The 17,136-nt window shown below is 42.5% G+C and overlaps 1 protein-coding gene across 1 annotated transcript in view; it reads right to left on the bottom strand.

Moving 5' to 3' along the window:
* AKAP13 (A-kinase anchoring protein 13) overlaps positions 1 to 13,454 on the bottom strand; it is a 197,389-nt gene extending 183,935 nt beyond the window's left edge. Inside the window, exon 1 of the mRNA XM_086756870.1 lies at positions 13,425 to 13,454. The gene's annotated coding sequence lies outside the window, so the exon portion shown is untranslated. The remainder of the gene's footprint in view (positions 1 to 13,424) is intronic.
* Between the last annotated feature and the right edge of the window lie 3,682 nt (positions 13,455 to 17,136).

Here is a 17,136-nt window from a genome sequence, read left to right as displayed (position 1 = left end):
CTGCAGTAATATCTAACCCACCTTTCAAGAGAGATCCCCTATGTTCCTTTTTCCCCCAAATATAAAACCAGAAAGCCAGCTGCTTGTGTTCTTCTAATTTGAAAGGGTCCCATCAGCGAGCCAGTTCTCACACCCAACTTCTCTCCTGTTAAAAACTAGCTTTGATCATTGTTGTTGGCCACATGAACTTACTCCACCTCAGCATCCACGATGATTAACTACCACAGCAAGGATGTGTCCTTCCTCTCAGGTACACCATGTTCCCAGGGAAGCGTTGCTGCTACAAGGCAATACGAGGGAGTGGCAAGAACTGGAAGGAAAGTACCCTAAGGGAGCCAGAAAATCTGTACTGATTTTTGATGCACAATTTTCCAGCCCTTTCTGAACTGGAGCAGTAGGAGGAAAGAATGCTAAATATAACCCCGTGCCTTCACAAAACAAGGAGGGGAACACGAGCAACAAGAGGAAACTTTCTCAAACAAATGTCACCAGACGCATCACAGCTTAAATGGAAGGGACGAGCGTCCGGGTTGTGGGTGTTCAGGCAATGGTCACTTGTAGTAGGATTAAGAAAGGTGCTCAACACATGCAAAGAATTCAAAGATTATGTTCAAATACAACAAAGAAATACAGATATAACTAAGACAGACACGATCACAGCAGCTTAAGGAGCATAACTCAAAAAAGCATAGGGTTCATTAAGCTGCTGTCTGTTAACTTTTCCTCAGTTTGCGAATCCAACTCTGTTCAGCCTCCAGCGACAGCTGCTTTCTCACTTTTGCTTTATGTGAAGAGGTTCCCCACCTCCAACCTACCACTCTCCTAAAAGTACTGCAAGGGAAATGTAGAAAGGCTGATGCTGGATCCTTGCGTCTGATAGGAGATCTCTTTTGGGAGCAGAAATTCCCTATTCCTCCATGAAAAGGCAACTCCCAGCAAGTTCGTTCCAATTCTACCACCCTCCTCCAGTTGTATAACGGGGCCTTGTTACTCCTGTGCATTTTAAGTCACAGACAAAGTCAAGAACTGCTGGCAATGCTCAACCAGCCGTGCTTTCGTGGGTTAGATATTATAACACTAAGGTACCTAGAACTGGCCTTCTACGCACTCTGTGCCAGGCAGCCCACCAACACTATGCAGAAACACTGCTGAGTCTTGAAAGACACTACAAACTTTGCCAATGCTCTTTATTACTCTTCAGGAAATGACATTTTCCAGAATGATAAAGACCAGTGAATTCTTCCTAAACTGGACGGAAATCTGAAAGCTTAACAAACGCAATAAATTGTGCGTTATCTGTATTGTCGAGCCAATCTTACACAAATAAATCCATCTAAATTAGACTGCAATCTGCAAATCCTCCTTCATGTGAATAGCAGCTCTGACTTCAGTGGGGCTGCTCCTGTAAGTCAAGGAAAGAGGGGTCTTCTCTTTTATATTATGTAAACCACGGGTGAATTAAATTCCTCCCACACAAAGCTCTCACATAATCCCTGCTGCAGCTTGCTCCTGGCTCATAGGTTGAATATTCATCTCCACACAGCTTCAAAAGGTGTAACCCTTCTCAGCATCGTTGCCGAGCACTTTTTTCTTTTTTAATATAAAGAATGTTATCGTGAATTGAAAGAAGGTGGGTTTTTTTTGCATTGCCTTGTAACATAACAAGATTTATGCCCCTTGCAATTAAAAAAAATTATAGTCCAAGAGCATAGCTAAAACCTTATAAGGACTGTAATATAGAGACAGACAGACCTGGAATATTACACCTTACCACCATCTCCAACACTAGTACTTCTTTCAGGCCCGGGGCTCTAGGTAGCAATTGTGCATCAAGGCTGCACTCTTGCCCAGACAAGTTTATTTGCTGTACATTTTTAGTAAGATACAGACCACGCATCTCAGAAGGTCACAGCAGCACAGAAGCTAAGCATAAAGGCTAAGAGCAGTCAGGAAACAACATTGACTTGTCCAGTATTAAGTGTAAGAGTCAAATATCATTTTGCAACATCGTTTGTGCCAAAAAACCCACACCACATCTACCTGTCTGCAAGAGGACTTCTCACCTGGCATCAATTATCACAACAAGGCAACAAGGCACAAGGGGCCATATTTGCATGTATCTTCCCTATCCTCTCCATAGGACCTGAATTTTAAAGTCGCTTAAATAGTCCCAACACTGCACAGTAAAATGGGGAAGTGAATGACATCAACAGCCTCCCAGCACACTCTCCAGACAAACACCTTGTTCACCCCTTTCCCCAGGGCTCGGGCAGAAGCTGGGAGAGACAGCAAGCGGCAGAAGTTGTTTCTGCCGAGCACGGCAGCGTTTCCGCAGGGGAGGGAGATCCTGCAATCGCCAGACTACTCCTTTCCCTCCACAAAAGCCCAATTCATCTCTATAAATATACCAGCTGGATGGAAGGCTAAACACACCCGTGACTGCGCTGGGGAGGGACAGGTTACAGCGTACATCAGCTTTGTCTTAGGAGGTCACCTTGACAAATGTCCCTTCAGAGCCCCAAGTGAGTGGCTCTTCAACCATCCCATGGTGCAACATGAGCATAAGTTTAGGAGAAACTAGAGATGTAATCAGTCACAGGAGTACCAACAAGTGAGCTCCTTAGTTCTTATATTAATCTCTTATTCCTTTGCTTTTATGCATTTAATTCAAAATATCAACCTGTGCGCTGGCAATGCTCTTCAACCTGTACAGCACATGAAGCAACGGGCAGGCTTCATAGATGGTTTCATTAAAGGTCAGTAACTTATTCCTTTAAGTATATGATGTTTAATTAAAAAAAAAAATAGATTAAGCAAAATTGGTTTGTTAGTCAGAGCAAAGTCAGCTGATAAAAATAAAGGGACTACAATCTTAACAGATTTTTCCTATTGCATCCCAATGGCTTGAATACTTTGTTTCATTATGTAAATGCGTGGAGGTCATGACTGAGCCAACATTCAAATAAAAATTGTTCCAAGTCACTAAATGTATCCCAGGTTCTTGTAATTCCCCATGCAAATAAAGAGCAGCAAATGTTTATCCCTCCATTTCCCCCAGTGTTTCTGGTTTACACGCCTGTAGCTGAGGCAACCACATCACACCAAGCAGCTCAGCACTTCCAGAAAGATTAACTTCTTAAACACGCACAAACGGCAAAGGTCCAGCTCCAGCCAGCGAAGGTGACCAGCAGACACGCAACCCATGGGCTGGGGGCACAGCTCAGGAGATCACTGCATCACCTCCCTCCTCATGGAGATCTCCTCACCGCCTAAAACTCTACTCGCAGTAGGGTCAGCTCTGAGCTTTTTAGATTACTCGAGGTTTGTTTTGTTTGTGGTATGTCATTCCTTGCTAAACAAAGAGCTGAAGACAAGAAATAAGAAAGAAAAAAGGTGACAATGACTGGCTGGAAAGAACATGGGAAAGAGCACAGTAATAAGTCCTAAAGACATCCAGAACAAAACTATCTGCCGACAACGTTCATGACACCTCGCAGCACTGCCAGGAGCTGAGGAATACTTAAAATTAGCAAAAAAGTAAACTTTCCAGGTCCTGCTGCCCGTTCAGCTCAATCTCACCCCATGAAAATGACGGCAATTCAAGTCTAGATCTTCCAAGAGACTGCAACTCCAAGACTCCTAGTGATGCTGGATACAATTAAGCATAAAAAAAACCTCCACTTAGCTTTTTAACACACACCAGTTTAACAAGTGCTAACCTAGTTTAACTAAAATTGTACAACCAACTTCCTCCTTCCTTTCCTTCCTCTACCACTCCTGAGAAAAAGACGTGAAATACAAGTTATTGCTGCAGTAGGCAAACATTAATAGTGACTGAAACCACTTACCCACCCATTCTCCTTTGCCTTCCTCTCATTTTTATTTTAAGAAAACCCACACAACCCCGCAAAAAGGGTTCTAGCACAACAAAGTTTTTCCTTGTTAGATTGAGTATATAGCTAATGTAGGATTAACTGCAACTCAACACATACCTTATCTGAAGCCGTAAGTATCCAAGATTGAGAGATGCTGAGGGAATTGGCTGACAAGACCACATTTAAAAAAAAAATTTTGAAATGAATTCTTCTGTATCATCCATGCAGCGAGCTCATCGTACAAGAGTAACAGCAAGGAGCTGAACCAGAGTACGCAGCAACTTGATGGGGACTATTCCTGCATATTTTCAGGGACCTGCCAAACACTTCAGATTTCACAAGAAAAACCTTTGTTCTGTAACTCGGCTCTACTCCATTTCACTTCGTTCAAAGTGTGGCCGACGTTAGGAGTCTGATCAAATTCTTTGCTTTATCCACGCTTGAATTAAAGCCTTGGCTCAGCCAGGGGAGGCAGACCAAGTTACATGAGCTTTTTTTTTTCCCTCACAGTATGCCAGCCGTAAGTGCTGCTGCTAACGCCACAGGTAACACCAGCCAGTCCCAGGGAGCTTCAGTTTGGGTACAAACAAAGGGATTTCAGCTTTTGCTGAAGCAGTTCAGATTTCTGCATCTCTTGTTAGCCAGTCCAGTGCTAAACTTCTGTTTTCATTTGCAGATAATATATTAAGCCTCTTTAGAAGTCCAGCCTTCTCTGATCTGGGAAGTGGGAATTTCTTCAAACAACTAATCAAATCACACTCACATGGTTGGTTTTCAGCTGTCTAGTACTGATGAATACCAAAAATGTTTCTAAACATTTACAGGTCAAACAGAAGCAATGTGAGTGCCTCACAAAGGCAGCAGTTGCCATTACCAGATAATTCTGCAGAGGGAGCACCACATCTGGCCACAAATAGCCACATCAGCTCCAGATGATCCTCCTCCCAGTCTCTCCTGGAAAAGCACCTTCTCGCTCTGCTCCTGCCACAGGCAGCACCACAACACTTTTGGCTTGTAGCCTTCACCCACACACACATCCATCCCCGACCTCAATCCAGGAACCAATGCCCAGTCTCATGGGTGTGGGGAGGAGGGTCAAGATGTCCATGAGCACCCCTGGAAGAGGGCAAGGGGCAACAAGAATCCCTATTAGCTTCCAAGGGGCTTCTATGGAGGAAATCATAGAATGGTTTGTGTTGGAAGGGGCCTTGAAAGCCCATCCAGTCCAACCCCCCTGCAAGGAGCAGGGACATCTCCAACCAGATCAGGCTGTTCAAAGCCCCGACCAGCTTGGCCTTGAATGTTTCCAGGGATGGGGCAACCTGTGGCAGTGCTCCACTTGCACTGTAAAAAATTTCTTCCTTATATCAAGTCTGAATCTGCTTCCTTCTATTTTAAAACCATTATGCCTTGCCCTGTCACAGCAGGCCCTGCTAAAGAGCTTCTCCCCGTCTTTCCCGTAGCCCCCTTTAGGTACAGGAAGGCTGCTATAAGGTCTCCCCAGAGCCTCTCTTCTCCAGGCTGAACAGCCCCAGCTCTCTCAGCCTGTCCTCACAGGAGAGGTGCTCCAGCCCTCTGATCATCTTTGTGGCCTCCTCTGGACTCTCTCCAACAGGTCCATGTCCTTCTTATGTCTATCACTAGATCAGGTTGCTCAAAGCCCCATCCACCCTGACCTTGAACACTTGTGGAGGAGGAGGGAACAGAACTGCTTGATCCTTGAGGGACAGACTGACAAACTCGTGGCAGGAAGGAGGACGAGGAAAGAACTGGTAGCTTGGGTCAAATGGGAGGGGTGAACAAACAGCGAGAGAACCGGGTCAGGGAGAACCTCTGACTCACTAAAGCGCTTGCTCAGCAGGAGCTGGAAATCTCCACATTTCAGAGCATGCAAACGCAAATGCAACAATACTTTACAATCCTACAGCACTCAAAGTGCTCCAAGTGCTTCATAAATATTAATTAAGCAATAGTACCCACAAATCAGAAACATAAAACAAAGATCTCACTTAATATTTAACAGTACGACAACACAGGAAGAAAAACCACTTTTCAGAAGTCACATACCCATACCCACGCTCCTCCTGTCTCAAAGAATCCAGGCTGTGTCCTACAGCCAGGCTGCACAGCGCTTGCTGAAAGAGGCCAGTGTTCAGCGTTTGAATTCAGACTCCTGTTTCAGTGCACGACCCGATGCCGCGCACATCGCAAGCGATCCCACCTCAGTCATCTCCCCAAGCTATTCCTTGATCACCAGCCAAGCCCAACGCAGAGGTAATCGTACCGAAGTAACACCGCTATGTCGTTGCAAATGGTGATTTTGTGCTTGAATTGTCTTATCTGCCTTCCCTAGCATTTTGGCTGCACAAATTATCTTCAGCAATTTAATCTTTCATCTTTTACAACACTGATTTCACTTAATTTTTTTTTAATTTCTTTTATTTGGTCAACCACATTTGCCAAGTTTTAACAGACTACTACTTTCTCAGCTGCCTAATTTCAAATTCACCTTTACATACAGCTTAAAAGGAGGCAAGAAGCCATCACAGCATGTGGGATGTGATGCTTAACATGAAGGTTTACGCAAATAGACTTCACAGTACCATCTGAGGGTCAAGAATCATCAATTTACCCTGCGACACAGGAGAATTAAGGAAGGAAAAGAAGGAAATCTAGCCAAAACTTGGAAATATGTACACTCCTGATTAATACAAGGATACTAGGAAAAAGCAGATGTGAAGTCACACCTTGTTTTATTCAGGGGAAAAGTCAAAGTCTACAAGAGCCAAACTGAACTTATTCTATGCAGTGGCAGACAGTGAAATACAGCGTTACTCCTTCAACATTAATAAAACATGTTGTATACAGAGCTTTTTTTTTTTTTTTCAGTCCTTGAAACTCAGCCAAGTCATAAGCTTTTTATGGGAACATTGAAATGGATTTTGATCAGTCATACCCATATGAGTTTTAAATTTTACCACCACTTAGAGGCAAAGGCTTCCCCCCCTAGTCCCCTCACGCATCTGCAAATTTATCATTTTTTGAAAAGCCTGATGAACTAAAAGCTCAAGCACCCTCAGTCTATGAAAATATTGAATTCCCTCTTGGATTATGAGCTGAACTCAGGCCTTGAAAGCCCTAGGAACTCCTCCATCCCTTAAAATGAAGTTCCTCAAAAGTAAAATAATAGCTACTTGGTAAACAAAATTAGAGATCCAGAGGTCACCTCATTACCAAGAACAGTATATTCTCTTCCCCGTCCCTCCCCATGTTCATCAGCATCTGCTTTTTCCAAGCCCTAAGCTTTATTTTTCAAAAAGCCAACACTGATTCATAAAAATACCATTAGTTTGGAAGTACAAGGCTGCTGGCATCCAGACAAGCGCTTGATCGTTTTGTTGTTGCATCTAATGTGACAGAGCTTCAGCAGAGCTGGAAAACTTCATAAAAACGAAGGGGCTTCTTCCTTTCTAATTAACACAGCAAGGAACTTTAACAGCCTGGCATGGAAACTTCTCTCTAGCATTACGTTTTTTGAATTACTCATTTACTCCCACACTCTACAAGACTTTTTACGTGCTACCCAGTACGTTACCCTTTCCAGTTTAAAGGCTTTGGTTTGGAGTCCTCTGTATCAAGCCACCCAGGGTGGCAAAGATGCTGCACCAGAAGACTTGCAAAATATCTGCCATCCTTAACACCCACTCATCCTACACACCTCCTATGTGTATTCTGTAACTCTAAAACTAAAATGTGTCCACTGCAATACATATCCATCATACAATTGACACAGATTTAAAAATGTATTAGATGTGCAATGCCTTAAGTTTAAAAGGGAAACGGACAAAAAGTACACAGCCTGCATCCAAGTAGGTCTGCCTTTCAGGTCCCTGGGCTGGGAACTTCTGTGTTCTTTGTATACCATCCTGATTTCTGTTTATTTAAATAATGACAAATATTAGTTTTTAAATTTATAGTCACTGCTTTATAAGATGTCTCAAATCCTATCAGGATAAAGAGATAATACTAAACAAACCAGTTTGTTTATACTGCTAGTACATCTAATAGGAAATACTTAGAATCCCACGTGTTCAAAGCAGGACAAAATTACAGCCTATCCTTCCGCGAAGGGCTGCTGTCTTTTGCTACCAAGAGGCCAGAAGAAGCACATGCAGATCATGAGGCTTGAAAGTTCAAGTCAAGAGAAGTTGGTCCACAGAACGTCAGAGTCCACCAAAAATGTCACATGCCCCCCAGGCCCAGCAAACAAAAGTAAAAGAAAACTAAGAATCACCTCGTGCTTTAGCAGCAGTAAAATGGGTTAGAAGATGCAGAAGAATTAAGGAAGGAAAAAAAGCAGATGTGAAGTCCCACCTTGGTTCATTCATGGCAAAAGCAAAGGACTACAACAGCTGCTCGAACTCAATCTGGGCAATGAGGAATGCTGAAATAAGAGTTAAAAGACAGCAAGACTACGACCTCATGCCTCTCATACGTTATTTGTTTTGGCTGTCCCACTCCCTTATTAACAAAAGGCCAAAACAAAGCTATTTATTCTGTTACTCTTATTCATTTGTATCTACAAACATACAGAAGTCAAAGGTTTTGTAACTGCAGAGAGCCCAGCACTCAGATGAAAGTTGGTTTCTTTTAGACTCGCCTGACTGGGATGTACAAAAATTTGGAGGAAGGTTTTGGGATTTTTATGTTTCAGACAATCTTAAAATTAATTAGTACATTAAAAAACTGTTTCTGTGTATCCAGGTCCTGTATTTTGTCTCATACTGATTTTATACTCTGGAACTGTGCTTGTAGAAGGACTAGCAGAGTAAAGCTCTCAACTATTGACAGTCTTTTGTGCTAGGACCACAAATAGAAATTGCATAAGATAAATACTTAAAATCATAGATACTTAGTGAAATCTCCTCAGCACACTGTATGTGTCCTCTTGCCTAGTGACTGCACCAACTCTCCCTTCTACCTACAGACGGAAAAAACATCTCCTCAGTTTGTACATGAACACCACCAAGTCAGTTTTGAAGGGGAAAGAAGGAGAAAGGCAGCACTCAAAACTCCAAGGATTATTTACGAATAAGCTGGAGCCCTATAAACTTGGCTACTGAAGAAAGATAATCTTCTCTAGCTCATGCCAAGTGGGTCAGACAGAGGAAGAACCTCAGCAATCTTCAAAGTCAAAGCAGATGGAGAAGTGAATAAGTGTCCATACGAGCGAAGAGGAAACAAACTTCTGTTCATTTTAGCTTACTTCAGAGCCTCAGGTTTCTAGACTCTATCAAAAATATCAGTCCCTTAATGGACACGAGCGGAAGAGCTCACTTTTGTAACACGTATTAGGAGAACTGCAGAGTAATTACTTAAGACTGCTATTGATTAAAACAAAACAAAACAAAAAGTCCTGATGTCTGCAGATGGAGGGCCTTGCTCAGCTGAGTAGTAGGGAGACAGGTAAAGTGAAGGAAAGTAGCTAAGAGGCAGAGCCTGGGAGAAACATTCTTTGCTTTGCAGCTATGAAAAAATCTCTTGGATTCTTTATTATTAGTGCTTCAGTATCACTGATATAAATATTTATGTAGCTGTAAAGTAGACTGGGCTTAAGATCTAGCTGTAGCTAGCTCTAATCAGAGCATTTTTTAAAAATAACACATGAGCTTGTAACTGATTTTTTTTACCCTTTTAGAAATAAAAAAGCAGCAGTCCACACATGCCACAGAATGAACATACATTGCATTCCTTCAGAAACTGGAGTTGACCTCTTGGTCCTTTCTCAGGCTTTACATCGCTAGACAAGATCTGGGCCAAGACCATTTCCATACACAGGGATGCATCTCTGTCTCAGGCTAACCGCATCATCCAAGTGGTGAAACCTAAAACCAACTCATCTCTCCCAGGGTTATGCTTGTGGAACTGGGAATCCCTCCATCTGCCTCAGCAAAATAAAAAGATCACCGGCTGCAAAATAAACATCACGTTAACCACGGAACAATAGCCCCTCCAGTCCGTGTGCTTCTTGCCACCCACCAAGGGTTAACAGTTTTTTATCAGATCCCATCCTCTAAAAATAAAAATTAAAAAAATTCATACTTTGAAGAAAGAGCTCGTGCAAGTTGACAACATGCAACTTCTTTTGGATCTGTACCAAAGGACTCCCTCCCTCTCCAAATTCCTGGGAGTTTTGCAAGCTTTCTGCAATCAGAAGCAGCAGACCCCGAAGGAGCACAGAAATACAGTTTACCATGCTCCCCTTTACCAGGAACTTTTAAATTGACTGAGCTTGGAACAGTGGAAGTAGGAGTATTCAGTGCTCCAGTTTGTTAGGGAGACACAGAGAGGCAAGGACACGCTGAAGAGATACTCATCTTCCAAAGAAAATATTGCTAAGAGAAACAGGCATCCTTCCACCACTTACGTGAGGAGGCAGCTGCTGAGCTGCATCAGCTATTCCACTGGTGTCTCCACGAGTGGTTTTTTGCCTAAGACTTTTGCTGGAAGAGCCAGAGCTGCAAGACTTAAAAAAAACTCCACAGGAAGAGGCATTGAGGGGTTGCACAACACCAACCCCCTCTAGATACATACACACATCGTCATTTATGCAAACTCAAGCAATCTTCGGATATGCAGGCTGGGTTGTATAGGCATACAAAGTCTTTGCTTGGTTTTGTGTGTTTGTGTTTAACTGCACATCAAGAAATTTCCTACGATGAGAAGCGTGACAGAGCAGGGAGGGCCTGTGTTATGCGTAATAATAAGAGGCAACTTCAAACTGCAATCACTTTTAGCATTTTCAGTTATCATCACAAGTCAAAAAATTAACCACTTGGCTTTATATAACGTTTTACTACGACCAGGATACCTTTCAGCAAAGATATCATCATTCTTACAGCAGCTATAAACGTTTTAAGACGCAAATCGAGGATTCCCCCATCTCTGGCTCCCCACTAAAAAAAAAAAAAAAAAAAAAAAAAAAAAACCAAAAATCAAAACCACTCTGCGGAAAAATGTTAATCTTGAAGGACAATGTAGAGCTGCATTTGCTAGAGTCAGATTTTTTTTCTCTGCGCTCTGATATAAAAAAAAACAATGCAAGTTGACAGAAACTCATATTGGCTTTTTAATAGCATCTCAACAAAAAGTTGGTTTTTTTTCTTTTACATGGCACATGCATTTGACCTGGATGAACGCTGCAGTGTGGAGAGCTGAAAGGGATCACCTGATGAAATAGAAATACCTTCCCTCCAAACTATATTGCAGGAATTACAGCCAAGCACTCCAACTGCAGCAAACGCGGTAAGAGCCTTCTCGAACAGCACACGTCCTGTGTCAGCAAAGCAGTGTTAATACAAAACTCAATCCAAATAAAGGGAGTCATGACCCTTCGGAAAGGTTAGGGCTTCATCAGGCTTCCACTGTACCAAACAGACCATCTAAGATATTCAAACTGTTGCAAAAAAAAAAAAAAATATTAAATCAAAAGGAGGAAAACAGTGTCAGCCGCGTATGCATCTCATTGTTGAATAATGACAGTGTTTACCTTTCCAGCGTAACGCATTACTGCTTTGGATCCAACTTTAAAGCAGAGAACTTGACAAAATTAATTATGCCCTTTCCTCTTAACTACCATTCCCTAAGTTATTTATTAGCTAGGTCTGCATATATTCATAGATGTGTCTAATATACAAAGTTAAAAGGATTTAAAACTGCTGCCTAAATACTTCCCTGGTTGGCAGTCCTCTCTACCCTCTGAACTGGCAGCAGAACCAATAAATACAGCCTCGGGCTGCAAATTAGTCCCTTCTTCAGCTACGATGTAGTCAAGGGAGACGGGGGAACCATAAGCAAGCTGCAATGGACAAGTGTGTCTCACAAGCAACTCATTGCTGGATCCCAAGCAAGAACCTATCTCAGATATGTACCATAGATGCCCTGCTAAGGTCTTTTCCCCGAATTAGTAAAATGCAAAGGACACCAGCACATCCAGCCTCAGCTTTGTCTTACAGTCCACTCCTGCTTGCAGTTTAGCAAACAGTCAGACAGACCATCTAGAAAGTCCACCTTAGCTGGAGCACCCACAGCTTGGAGGCCACTAGCCAGTTCGCGTGTTTCTGGAAAAGACAAAAGCCACATTACACAAGATACCTTGAGTTCAGTACCTTGGCAAAGGAACGGCAGATAAATAAACTCAGACAAGCTAACTAAAAGGAATACTAAAGAGAACCCAAGAGTCTCTCCGGAGTATTTTGCTGAAATGAGGTTTTAAGGCTACAGACCTATTCAGCTCTCCTGGAGTCCTCCCCAAAGAGGGACAAATGCCAGGAAGCAGCAGACTAGAGAAGACTTCTGGTTTAAGACTGGATCAATTTTATTTCACTAAGGTCCACCACCTCAAGGGGTAGAGGCCAGAAGCTTGCATGATGACCATCCACTGGAAGGAGATCAAAAGGGAGAGAGGGTGGGTACCGCTATGGACCCAGCAGCAAAAAACAGAGGGAGAGAAAAGAAAATCCTTTCACAGACACTTCACAAAGAACAGCAGCACTTTCATCTTTGTCAGCACAGATGCCAGGATGCTATATTCCCGTGTGAGTACTGCAGTCGCTGTTTGGCCTCACCCAGGATTACAGGCAACGCCAACTAATACATCAAATTATCTGCACATCTGGAGATGAACTTGTTACCTTGCATCAGAGGTCAACCAAATCTCCTCTCCATCACAGAGAAAGGAAGATACAGCACATTTTGGTACGGCAGCACACTTAGCTCTTCCACCCATCACCCAAGTCACCGTCAGGCTGGACTTGGGCTGATGAGAAAGCCCCTGTGCTATGTAGTAGCACAGGAACTGGGTTTGCAAAGGTATTTAGAAGACAACACCACGTGCTTGCAAGCAATGGTCAGAAACCCTGTTTATCAGTGATCAGCTTTAGTTTAGCATTTTAGAGGTAAAGATGGGGTTCAGAAGATGGAAGGAGGGGGTGTTAAATTTGTTTGTGTTGTCCCATCTTTTGGGCTAAAAAATACACAACTCTCAAGCTTCTTATGATTTGCCCTCTACGTCAGAAATTCCTGCCTAGATCTGCTGAGGGAAAGGTGGAAGAGAAAGGGATTGAGGAAGAGCGACTGTATCCACAGACCTGAAAGTATACAGGCTTCATTTTCCTAATGAAAATACATTGTGACACCTACAAAACAAGTTTACCTTCCAGAAAAAAAAAAAAGAAAAAAGAGCCAAGCATCTCTTGAAAAAAATTTTATAAATTGGTGAGATTATGTAGTAATATGCAGATGAAAGCTGTATTTCATTATTCTGCACCACATCCACTTCGCTTGATTAAATTAATAAATGAGGTCCTTATGTCATACTACAGGCATTACCCTACTTTTGTTTACTACGTCCTTCCAGCCTTAACCACAGCACACGCAGCACAGCTGGCTGGCAGCTCAGTTACAACACAACATGCAGAAGAAGTTAAGATAGGGGAAGCGATTCTAAAAAAGACCCACCAAAAAAAAAAATTATCTTGTTTCACTTACCTAAGCAAAGTTGTCATTAGAGAGTTTTCCAGTACTAAAATCCAAGAAAAAAGGCCTGAAAAAAACCAAAGAAAAAGGCAAAATTTTAGTAAGTAGGATAATACTCTCAGTAGCTTTTTTTCTTGTGAACATGAAAAGTGATTCAAAGAAAAAGAAGCACGTTCACTCCATCAGTTGCATTTCTGATAGTTATTTGTCACAAAAAGGTGCTCCTCAGGCAAACATATCCAAACAACAGGGCAGATTTTCCACTGCTGCTGCCAGTATTATACCAGTGCAATTCCTTAAATGTCAATCACACTGGACTGCAACAAAACTAGAGTTATCCAGCAGACAAGCCAGGCCAAGGCAATTAGCTAAGCTGCCCCATTTAGATTTCGAGTCATTTGTCCCTCCCGTCAGGCTGGATTATCAGAAAGTCTGGACCAAGCTGTAGGGCGGGAAGCAAGGAGTCACCCATCCCAGTAAGGCTGAAGGTGGCAGGAACCAAAAGTGTTGCTTATAAAAAAAATATCCAAACTACTCCAGGGGTAATTGCAAAAGACTGCAAGGCAGCAGGACACGGATTGATATAAGCAAGCTGTGATACAGGAGACTTCATTACAGGCATAAAAATCCAAAGCGCAGTGCAAGTTACCGGCAGAAATGGCACGTGGCCACAACAGGTCTTACCAAAATCACCACTACTGAAAAAAAAAGCATTTAAGGCTTCTTAATGCTCATGCATGCAGACTGGGGGAAAAAAAAAAAAAAAAAAAAAAAAAAAAAAAAACCAACCAAAAAAAACAAACCACAAACAACACCCAAACTAACTGAATATGGATGACTGCAAGCCTCCAAATCAAAGAGGGAGTTGATCACTGTTTAAGAGGAAGAAGTCATCGCTTGTTCCAAGATTAAAAACGTATAATTCTGGCGCTGGCTGAAGCACTATCATTCACTAATCTGGTACAATTTAGCCGGGCTGATCCTCCGCTCAGACAGACAGGGCATTATCAAAAGTTCCTCTATTCATTTCGCTTCCTGTTAGCCAGTGAAAGCCCCCTTTATACGCTCCTCAAGAGGCTGCTCGAACCAGGGAAGACTTTCCGATAGAGAAGATAAGGTAGCTGGATTTATTCATGAGAGGAGGAAGGGAAGTTGTACAGGCTGATTACAGCTGCTCCAAAGCTGAAACGTGGAGGCTTGGAGGAAGGAGGTGGAAGATGATGGATTTCTTATTAATAACCATTATACTAACAGCATTACTGTTAGAAATGGGCATTGCCTCTCCTGATACTCAACTACAGAAATGAGATTTTACTCTTAAATTGGCATCAAATATGCATACATGGTTGAATAATTAAAAAATACATGGGTGAGGCAGAATGGGCTATTTTTTAAGAAACTGAGCAAATTTAAAAAAAAAAAAAAAAAAAAACAATATCCAAGACCAAAAGGATAAACTAGCCAGAGGAAAGGCACTGCCTAGAAATGCTCTCCAGATTAAGACCGTTCACGTACAATTTTCAGGGTCAGATCCTGTTCTTATTGCTGACATGAGCGCTCAGACCTCAGTGGAGCAGGATGGTGATTTCCACATTACTGAACATGTGTCAGCAATTCTGAACAGTTGCTTTGCAGATTCTCAGAGCTAACCAAGCAAAACCCCACCACTGAGAGCCCAGTGTAGTCCCTGGCAGATGAAAAGCTGCCTGGAAACTCTATCAAGACTCTGAAAAACATTCCCCCTATTAATATTCTAACAATCTGGTATACTTAAAAAAGTTTTTGAATGTAACAAGATGGAAAGACAAGCAAAAACACATTTCTGAAGTTTAAAAAGGTTGAGTCAAAGCAGCAAAGCTCTACCAAAAGTTAGGGCTAACAATGATGTTTGCAGGGGTAAACCCTCCCTCTTCCTTCCCCCCTCCCAGACTATTCTTCTCCAGACGAACTAGCAAAATAAACAAGAATTGAAACACCCAACAGCAGAAAATAGTATGCAGCTTTAGAAGAAAGAAAACAACTCAGCTATACTTCATCATTATTCCATCCAGTCGAAATACACGTCAAGTCGTTAACTGTTTTTCCCTCTGACAAATGCTAAATGAGATCAATACAAGCAAAAACAATAAAATGTTTTTCAACACACTATTATATGGAGAGGAAGACTTAAAAGAAGGTGATGCATTTTTGAACAGGCACGAGTTTGAATAGGACAGGGATGGAGTGCAAATCTCTAGCAGGGTGAAAGAGGGAACACCCAAACCTGGAATGGCATAAAGACCCAGAGATGTCCGCAGGTCACCATGCGGAGAGCGAAGTATCAAAGGTACTTATATAGATAGGGACAAGGCTGACAAACCACCTCTTGCTGCGCAGAATACCAACACGCAACCAGAAAGCAAAGAGCTACAACAAAATCCAGAGCTTATTTTGATCCAGTTTTTCCTTTAGGTTATTAATGATTGTATACACAACTTCAGCACAAACTGTACAGACACTCCAGTTTGCTCAGTGATCACACAGCTTCCCAGTGATGGAGCAAGGAATTAAGGAACCAGGAGACAACAGTCACTTTCTGTTCTGCCACCAGCCTGCATCTCTTCAGACACATCACTTCAGGCAAAGCTCAGCTGGCACTCGCTCCCCTGGCTTTGTGCTGCACCAGAGACCTTGCCTGTTGCAGTCACCGACTTCAGCTGTAAACTTACAGCGGCCGACTTGGCAAACGCTCGGATTTGGTGGGGATTTCAGAAGAAGCTGCCAAGCCTCAGATTCCCCACGCAGTAAATCAGGGTAACACTGCTCACCTGCCTTCACACACGCTTTGCAACGCAATGTCTGAAGAGACAACACTGTTACAAATCTACAGTGCACAAAAGCAATTGTACACATCACTTAATTTGCAGTTTAGCACTACTAATGAGGCCGAGTTTATCAACGCGCAAAGGATGTTTCCTTCAGCGGGAATGTTGTAATGGGATGACAAGACACAGCCTGCTTGCTCCGCACATTTTGTAAGATCGTTGGGTCTTTCTTGTCACAAAACAACCTTTGTTGCATCAATATTTAATTAAAAACAAGTTAAGAAAGTGCACCCAAACCTTCCCATTTGTTTTCAAGCCTGAAGAACCCACACTGACAAGTTACTGCTGACGAACCATTGAGACTCACTGCACTGCAAGGAAACGAAGGGGCATGGACTAGATGTTCCCTGGTCAACTCTCTTCAGTTTGATAAAGACCCAGCTGCACCAGACACCACAGCTGATGTGAGGGAGTCAGACCGAGTCTGAACAGTCTTCCCCTCCAAGGTGACAGACTACAAGAAAACTACAACAACAGGCCAATGCCCACTCTTACAGAGTGCAACTGGTTTTGTTCAGTTAAAACATGACTTTACACACGCGTCAGTTTCAGGAAAACCAAAAAAGAACAAATTTACTTGTCTCTTACATTTCACTGCCTATCTTCTGCAAATTCAAGGCTGGTTGTTGTGATGATGCTGGGGTTTGTTGGGAGTTTTTGGGGGTGGTTTGTTTTTTTTTTTTTTCCATAACCTCCAAAATCAGAAGTTCCTACTTTTAAAGACCATGTCAGATTCCCCCCCTCCCTCTCAAGCTTGAATATGGATAGGCAGATGCCTAGTTTCTAGCCTCTGTACTGTTAGAAGTTACACTCGGAATAGCTGTGACTGAAGGCAATGAAAGATTTCAATAGTAGTTTCT

This window comes from Chlamydotis macqueenii, chromosome 12 (assembly GCF_036417535.1).
Source record: "Chlamydotis macqueenii isolate bChlMac1 chromosome 12, bChlMac1.mat, whole genome shotgun sequence".
Taxonomy (NCBI): Eukaryota; Metazoa; Chordata; class Aves; order Otidiformes; family Otididae; genus Chlamydotis; species Chlamydotis macqueenii.
Note: the sequence above shows the minus strand (reverse complement) of the source record. Positions and strands in the feature narration are given on the sequence as shown.